Here is a 7,999-nt window from a genome sequence, read left to right as displayed (position 1 = left end):
AGTTTTTTCCATGTTTTTTTAAGCTCCACATAGAAACCTCTAGCGAAAAATAAACACAAAAACTGAAGAGTTCAGCTGCGTCTTTTCATGAAATCACATCCATTTTGCTTGGACAGTTAAACGCAGCAGAATATATGTTACATAGTTACATAGTTACTTAGGTTGAAAAAAGACCTAGGTCCATCTAGTTCAACCTTCCTCCACCAGTTCTACATTTAGTCACTAAGTCATTTATAACCAACAATGTTTTGTGTACTGAGGAAATCATCCAGCCCTTTTTTAAAAGCTGTTATAGTATCTGCCATTACTACCTCTTGTGGTAGGGCATTCCACAGTCTGACTGCTCTAACTGTAAAGAGCCCTTTCCTATTTAGCTGTTGGAATCGCTTTTCTTCCACTCGCAGTGAGTGCCCCCTGGTCCTTAGTACTGTCTTTGGAAGAAATAAATCATGTGCCAGTCCTTTATATTGACCACACATGTATTTATACATATAAATGAGATCTCCTCTGAAACGTCTTTTTTCTAAGCTAAACATATCTAACTTTTTCAACCTGTCATCATATGGGAGGCCTTCCATTCCTTGTAGTAGTCTAGTTGCCCGCCTTTGAACTGACTCTAACTTCTGAATGTCCTTTTTAAAGTGTGGAGCCCAAAACTGGATCCCGTATTCCAGATGTGGCCTTACAAGTGATTTATAGAGGGGTAACAATACGTTGGGATCACGGGATCTAATCTCTCTTTTTATACACCCTAAAATCTTGTTTGCTTTAGCAGCTGCTGCTTGACATTGAGTGCTGCTGCTCAGCTTATTTGTAATGAGAATACCCAAGTCCTTCTCCTGTTCTGTAGTCCCGAGTTTACTTCCATTTAATGTATACGCAGTTATAGGATTACTCCGTCCTAGGTGCATTACTTTACATTTATCAACATTAAATCTCATTTGCCAAGTATCTGCCCATTCTGACATCTTATCCAGATCTTTTTGTAATATTGTACTATCCAGGTCAGTTTTTAATATCCTACATAGTTTGGTGTCATCGGCAAAGACTGACACTGTACTATCAATCCCATCCACAAGGTCATTAATAAAGAGATTACAAAGAATCGGTCCAAGCACAGATCCCTGCGGCACCCCACTGCTGACTATAGCCCATTTAGAGAATGTACCATTTATGACTACTCTTTGTTTCCTATCTTTTAGCCAATTCCTTACCCAGTTGCATATTGTGTCCCCTAGTCCTTGCTTCTGGAGCTTTAGTATAAGGCTATTATGTGGTACAGTATCAAATGCCTTTGCAAAGTCCAAATAAATCACATCAGCTGCATTACCAATATCCAGGTTTGAACTTACCCCCTCATAGAACCCCAACAGGTTGGTTAGACACGACTTATCTTTCATGAATCCATGCTGTCTGTCAGTTATTATATTATTTTCTGCAATATATTTTTGCATGTCATCCCTTAAAATGCCCTCAAAAACTTTGCATACTACTGATGTCAGGCTTACTGGACGGTAGTTGCCTGGATCTACCCTCTTACCTTTCTTAAATATCGGTACCACATCAGCAATCCTCCAATCCTGAGGCACCAACCCTGTTACAAGTGAGTCTAAAAAGATGAGATACAGCGGTCTGTCGATTACGGAGCTCAATTCCCTCAATATTCGTGGATGAATGCCATCTGGCCCTGGGGATTTGTCAATGTTTAATTTACTCAGACGTAGGCGTACTTCATCTTGTGTTAAATTAATTATATCGGGTGGTGAACTTTGATTTTTCACTTGTTGAATGATCCCTGGTACAGTCAGTTCCTTGGTGAATACAGATGAGAAATGCCTATTTAATATCTCAGTCTTTTGTTTGTCCTCTATAACTAACTTGTTATTATATTTTAAGGGGCCGATACTATCCTTTGTTTTCCTTTTGGTATTAATGTATTTATAAAAGATTTTGGGATTTATTTTAATGTCATTGGCGATTTTTGTTTCAGTAGCTAATTTTGCTTGTTTGATTTCTTTTTTACATTTCCTATTGATATCTTTATACTTCTGTAATGCTATTTCTGTTTTCTCAGCCTTTAAGATTTTAATTGTACAGTCCTATTTATCCATAGTGGTTTCTTTTTATTCCTGGACATTTTATTACCAGAGGGTATACGTTTTTTACAGGACTCTAGTAGTATATCCTTAAACTTACCCCATTTATGTTCGGTATCCCCAGTTATTATGACTTTGTCCCAATCTACACATTTAAGCTCTTCCCTTAATTTGTTGAAATCAGCTTTCCTAAAATTCCAGGTTTTAGCATTCCCCCTTTGAAATGTTCTATTGAATATTATGTTGAAGCTTACCATATTATGTTCGCTGGTGCCCAAGTGCTCCCGGACCTGTAGATCTGAAATTGTATCCGGTCTATTTGACAGGACCAGATCTAGCAAATTATCTCCCCTGGTCGGTTCACCTACCATCTGAGAGAGGAAATGGTCTTGAATAGTAGATAAGAACTTACAGCTTTTAGCAGAACCAGAAGATTCTATGTCCCACTGTATGTCTGGATAGTTGAAATCCCCCATAATAAGAACCCGATTATTATTATTAGCTGCCTTTTCAATTTGTTCCAACATTTCACCCTCTATTTGTTGAGGTATGTTAGGAGGCTTATAGCAAACTCCAATTAGCATTTTTCCATTATTCCCCTCCCCATGTACATTTACCCATACTGACTCTACATTGTTGCTGTTCCCCTCAATGTCATCATACAACACAGGTTTTAGGTTAGATTTAATAAATATACACACCACCACCTTTTTGGCCTTTCCTGTCCTTCCTAAATGTACTATAACCCTGTATGTTTGTCACCCAGTAATGGCTTTCATCCAGCCAGGTTTCCGTAATGCCCACCACATCATAAGCCATGGTTGACATAAGAGTCTCCAATTCATTCATTTTGTTTGCAAGACTTCTTGCATTTGCCAGTAGACATTTAATCCTATTAACACCTTTATTACTCCTAGCCTCCCTACGTTCCTTGTATGTCCCATCCCCCCCTAATCCTTCATTGACCCCTACCATCTCACTGTCTCTATCTGCTCTATCTCTCCCCTTATTTGCTCCACTACCCTCCCTCCCCCCCGATCCTAGTTTAAAAGCTCCTCCATCCGTCTGACCATTTTCTCCCCCAGCACAGCTGCACCTTCCCCATTGAGGTGCAGCCCGTCCCTACCGTAGAGCCTGTAGCCGACTGAGAAGTCGGCCCAGTTCTCCATGAACCTGAACCCTTCCTTCCTGCACCAATTTCTAAGCCACATATTTATCTCCCTAAGCTCCCGCTGTCTTTCTAGTGACGCTTGTGTCACCGGTAGTATTTCTGAAAACACCACCTTGGAGGTCCTGGACTTCAGCTTCTCTCCTAGTTCCCTGTAATCATTTTTAAGGACCTTCCACCTGCCTCTAACTTTGTCATTAGTACCAATGTGCACCATGACCGCTGGGTTTTCCCCAGCCCCACCCAGCAATCTGTCTATCCGATCCGCAATATGCCGAACCCGAGCACCCGGCAGACAACACACTGTTTGGCATTCACGGTCTCGGCGACAGATGACCCTGTCTGTCCGCCTAATTATAGAGTCCCCTACCACCAACATCTGTCTGGGCCTTGTTGCACTCCTATTTCCCTCCTTCCTACAGCAGTTGTTTTCCTGGTTGCTAGGAGCAACATCCTGCTGTAGTGACCCTAGTCCAGACCCTTCATTCCTAATATCAGCCAAACAGGCATATTTACTAGGTTGTGCCAGGTCTGGACTAGGCTCCCTGACACTTTTACCTCTTCTTCTAACTGTTACCAAGCTACCTACCTCTGGGTCCTGATCTTCCCCACCTCCACCCTCCTCCATATCACTGGCCCCAGCCAGAGAAAGCTCAGTGAGCTCTAAACTCCTCTCCAGGTCTGCAATGCCCCTTAGTGTTGCAAGCTGCTTATTTAGATCAGTTACCTTGGCTTCCAAATACGCAACATGCTTGCATCGAGTGCAGACATAGTCACCCTCGAACGGCTGCTCAAGGCATGCATACATCTGACAAGATACACACCTGGTAGCATTGTCCATGGAGCACCTATTAAATAGGGATAAACGTTAAAGTAGTAAAACAAAGCGAAAAAAAACCAATGGAAAACGTATAAGGATAAATTCAAACTATGTTCTTGTGTCAAACTATGTAATTGTGTTGAAACTATGCACTTATCTTAAATTCAGCACTTTACTTCAGTTCAGCACCTCGCACGCTAAAAAAAAAAAAAGCAGCAGAAAAGCCTGGCATTTACGCTACATGTGGACACGGACTAATTGTCAGAGCAAAATGGATGCGATTTCTTGAAAGCTCCGCTCTCGGTGCGTCTAAAGACGCCACTGCATTGTGCATTTTGGTGCTTTTTTTCTCTATAGGCTTCTTTGTGGAGCCTGAAAAAAAACAAGCGAAAAAAATGCCGTATTTTTAAACGTAGAATCAAAGCTTTTCTGTAGTATTAAAATGCATTAAACACCCGTAACAAATCTGCACCAAACATGTATCAAATATCAGGGAAAACATAATAACCGCAGCAAACATGCAATAACCAGATAAGATTGTTATTGTGTTGCGTGATGTGGACACCTGCAGAAGTAAGCAGCATTTATGCTACGTGTGAACATTGTCCCAGCATTACATTTTTTTATGTGTTTTAATAGGGAAAAATAATCAATTACATCATTTTTTTTATCCTTTTTTTCACTCCATTTACCGATCACCATAAATAATCTGACTGATATTATGTGTTGTTAGGGTCTTTACGATTACAGGGACACCAAATATATATTTGCTGAATTGTCATATTTATTATTTTTAAAAAATGTGCAATAAAAATTACATTATTCTATTTTTTTTTTTATTTTTTTTTAATTTTATTATAAAAAAATATTTTACTCTCCCTCTGGAAAACAGGACATAGGGATGCTGCTCTGGGCTTACAAGCTATGGGCCTAGAGGCATGTAATTTAATTGTAGATTTCTAATGGCCAATGTGACAACTGCAATATTTCATTGCAAATTGTTTTTTTAATTGATATATTTTTAGTTGATTTTCCTTTATTCTTTTAATAATACACAGGGATTGGTTTATATTGTTTACACTAATACACTGCATATCTATAATCTAGTACATTAGCTACAGGTGAAAGGGTACAATATTAATGTCAGGGTTAAAGGTGTTGTCACTCAGAGAGATATTGATTTCATTCTGGATCCTCAGCTGTCCCTATAAGAAACCATTGTGAGCTGATATTGCAGAGTTAGAAGAGTGTTAGACAGAAGAGCTGAAGAACCGCGGCTCAATACTGCGTTACAGAGTAAATTCTATATAAGATTTTAGCGTTATTATTTTTTCTAAAATATAAAAAGCAATAACAGGAGATAATCTGTACAATATCTACACAGAAAGAAAATGTTGATGTCAGAAGTGGGATTCGAACCCACGCCTCCAGAGGAGACTGCGACCTGAACGCAGCGCCTTAGACCGCTCGGCCATCCTGACTTCTGTTCAGCTCTTTGAATTAACTCTTTCCAAACCAGTCAGTAGAAAGATACTTGTGATGAAATTAAATACATCATTACTTGTTTTAATATTGATTCTTAACTTCTTAAGGACGAAACCAATTTTGTCCCTAATGTCGAAGCCAAATTATGTCCCTAATGACAGAGCCATTTTTTGCAATTCTGACCAGTGTCACTTTTACAGGTTATATCTCTAGAACACTTCAACAGATCCCGGTGATTCTGACAATGTTTTTTGTGACATATTGTACTTCAGGATAGTTATAAATTTAGGATGATAATTTTTGACATGATACTATTTGTTAACAAAATCGGAAAATTGATGAAAATTTTGAAAATGTCACAATTTTCAAACTTTTAATTTTCATGCCCTTAAACCAGAGAGTTATGTCACACAAAATCATTATTAAATAACATTTTCCACATGTCAACTTTACAACAGCGCAATTTTTGAAGCACATTTTTTGGGGGGTTAGGAAGTTAGAAGGGTTTAAAGTTCATCAGCAATATCTCATTTTTTCAACAAAAATCACAAGTAGTGATCATCGTTCAGCCAACTGGTTTGGAAAGAGTTAATCCTGAACAGTAGTCAGGATGGCTGAACAGTCTAAGCAATCATCAACATCATTTCATTAGTAGAAAATTGTTTTTAAAATTAAGTTAAAGTCTAGCTGATGTGCACAGTGAAAACACCAAGCCCCAGTGGCCTAATGGATAAGGCACTGGCCTCCTAAGCCAGGGATTGTGGGTTCGAGTCCCATCTGGGGTGACTGTTTCCCTTTTATAGCTTTCTTTTATCTCTTCTTCCACAATTGCTTTTTGGTCTCTATAATATTAACCCATATTCATTATTGGCCACATCTATATTATGTTGAGAAACAAGGTTTCTCTCGTATACCTTATGTACCCAATAGTGCCTGTGAGCAGCGCTATTGTGCGCCACTTACCGCCTTTGCATGACCCCCGGGCTCCGTGACTTCCGATGTCCATTGATATCACGTCAAGTGAGGCAGGACCCAGTCTCCCTGAGTGACTGAGTTGTCGGCGGTGTTTTACCACTCAGCACAGTCCAACATCACAGTCTATCCTCTCCCTGCTCCTTCCTCCTTCACTGCAGATCACGCAAGCAGGAAACATGCTGGGCTGAAACAAAAGATGAAACACCGCCTACAGCCCAGTGACTCACGGAGACTGGGGCCAGCTGCGGTGTTGTCAGGTGAACAGGAAGTTGACGTGACATCACAACTGTACACCTTAAAGGGTCTTGGAGGGAGGGGCTTTGGCAGAGCTCTTCCCAGGTGACAATAGCGGAATGGCTGGTGGCTGGGCATAATGGCCACAGTTGGATCAAATGCACCAATACAAGCAAGAAAAGTAGTACAAAACTAAACAGGTATTTGGTTAGGATAGAGGCAAACCAAGACCAAAAAGAGACCAGAGCAGAGAACAAACCAGAAGAAACACAAACCACAAACCTTACTTACCCAGGCACAACTGAAAATAATCAGCACTGACCCAGAGGAGATAGCGGGTATAAATCTCCCTCTCCTGGATCAGCTGACATTGCTGAGGTAACTCCCAGTCTCCACCTTCAATCCAGAGTGGCAAAGGAGGGGGTGAAGAAGATTGAGTGGAAGGAACCTCCCACCACCTTGCTGAACCAGAAGACATGGCTTCCCAGACTAGAGCTGTAGGGGAAAGAAAAGAAGTATTTTTTTAAGTGAGTGAGTACACTGGTGGAGGACTATAGAGGTGCATTATAATATTTGTAGGATATGGGGATGCATTTTAATATGTGGATATCTATTCAGTTGCATTATAAAATATTGAGGACTATGAGGGTGCATTATAATATGTGGGGGACTATGCTGTGCTTTATCATATATATACAACCATTGAGGTGCATTAAAAGATAAGGACTATGGGGGTGGATTAGAATATAGCACTTTCAACTGTTTTGGCATCGCTGATGCCATTACAGATGAAAGCAATAATGTAAGAAGGAGTGCTCCATCAGGACTATGGGATGGGGTGTGCATTATGATATATGGAAGACTAAGAAGGTTAAGTATAATACAAGGAAGACTATGTGGTTGGATTATAACATATGGTGGACTATGGGGGTACATTATAATATATGGAGGACTATGAGGTGCATTATATTATATAAAGTAGTATAGGGGTGCATTATACCATTTGGAAAACTATGGAGGATGCATTATATATGGTGTACTATGGGGGTGCATTAGACTATCTGAAGGACTATACGGGTGCATTATAATATCGCACATTCAACTGTATTGGCATCACATAAGGCGAGACATTTAAAGCAATGATGAAAGAGGAAGAACTCCGCTCCCTTTTCCCTCATTCTCCTACTGTGTCTGCACTAATACATGGAGGACTATGGGAGT

General features: G+C 40.0%; 2 non-coding genes across 2 annotated transcripts; one reads left to right on the top strand and one right to left on the bottom strand.

Annotated features, from left to right (window-relative positions):
• Positions 1-5,482: 5,482 nt before the first annotated feature.
• TRNAL-CAG (transfer RNA leucine (anticodon CAG)) lies at positions 5,483-5,565 on the bottom strand. The gene has a single exon. It is a non-coding gene; the product is annotated as a tRNA-Leu (tRNA).
• Positions 5,566-6,281: 716 nt separating this feature from the next.
• TRNAR-CCU (transfer RNA arginine (anticodon CCU)) lies at positions 6,282-6,354 on the top strand. Its single transcript has one exon. It is a non-coding gene; the product is annotated as a tRNA-Arg (tRNA).
• The last annotated feature ends 1,645 nt before the right edge of the window (positions 6,355-7,999 follow it).

Source organism: Anomaloglossus baeobatrachus, chromosome 11, assembly GCF_048569485.1.
Source record: "Anomaloglossus baeobatrachus isolate aAnoBae1 chromosome 11, aAnoBae1.hap1, whole genome shotgun sequence".
Lineage (NCBI taxonomy): Eukaryota > Metazoa > Chordata > Amphibia > Anura > Aromobatidae > Anomaloglossus > Anomaloglossus baeobatrachus.
This window is presented reverse-complemented; position numbering and strand designations above follow the sequence as displayed.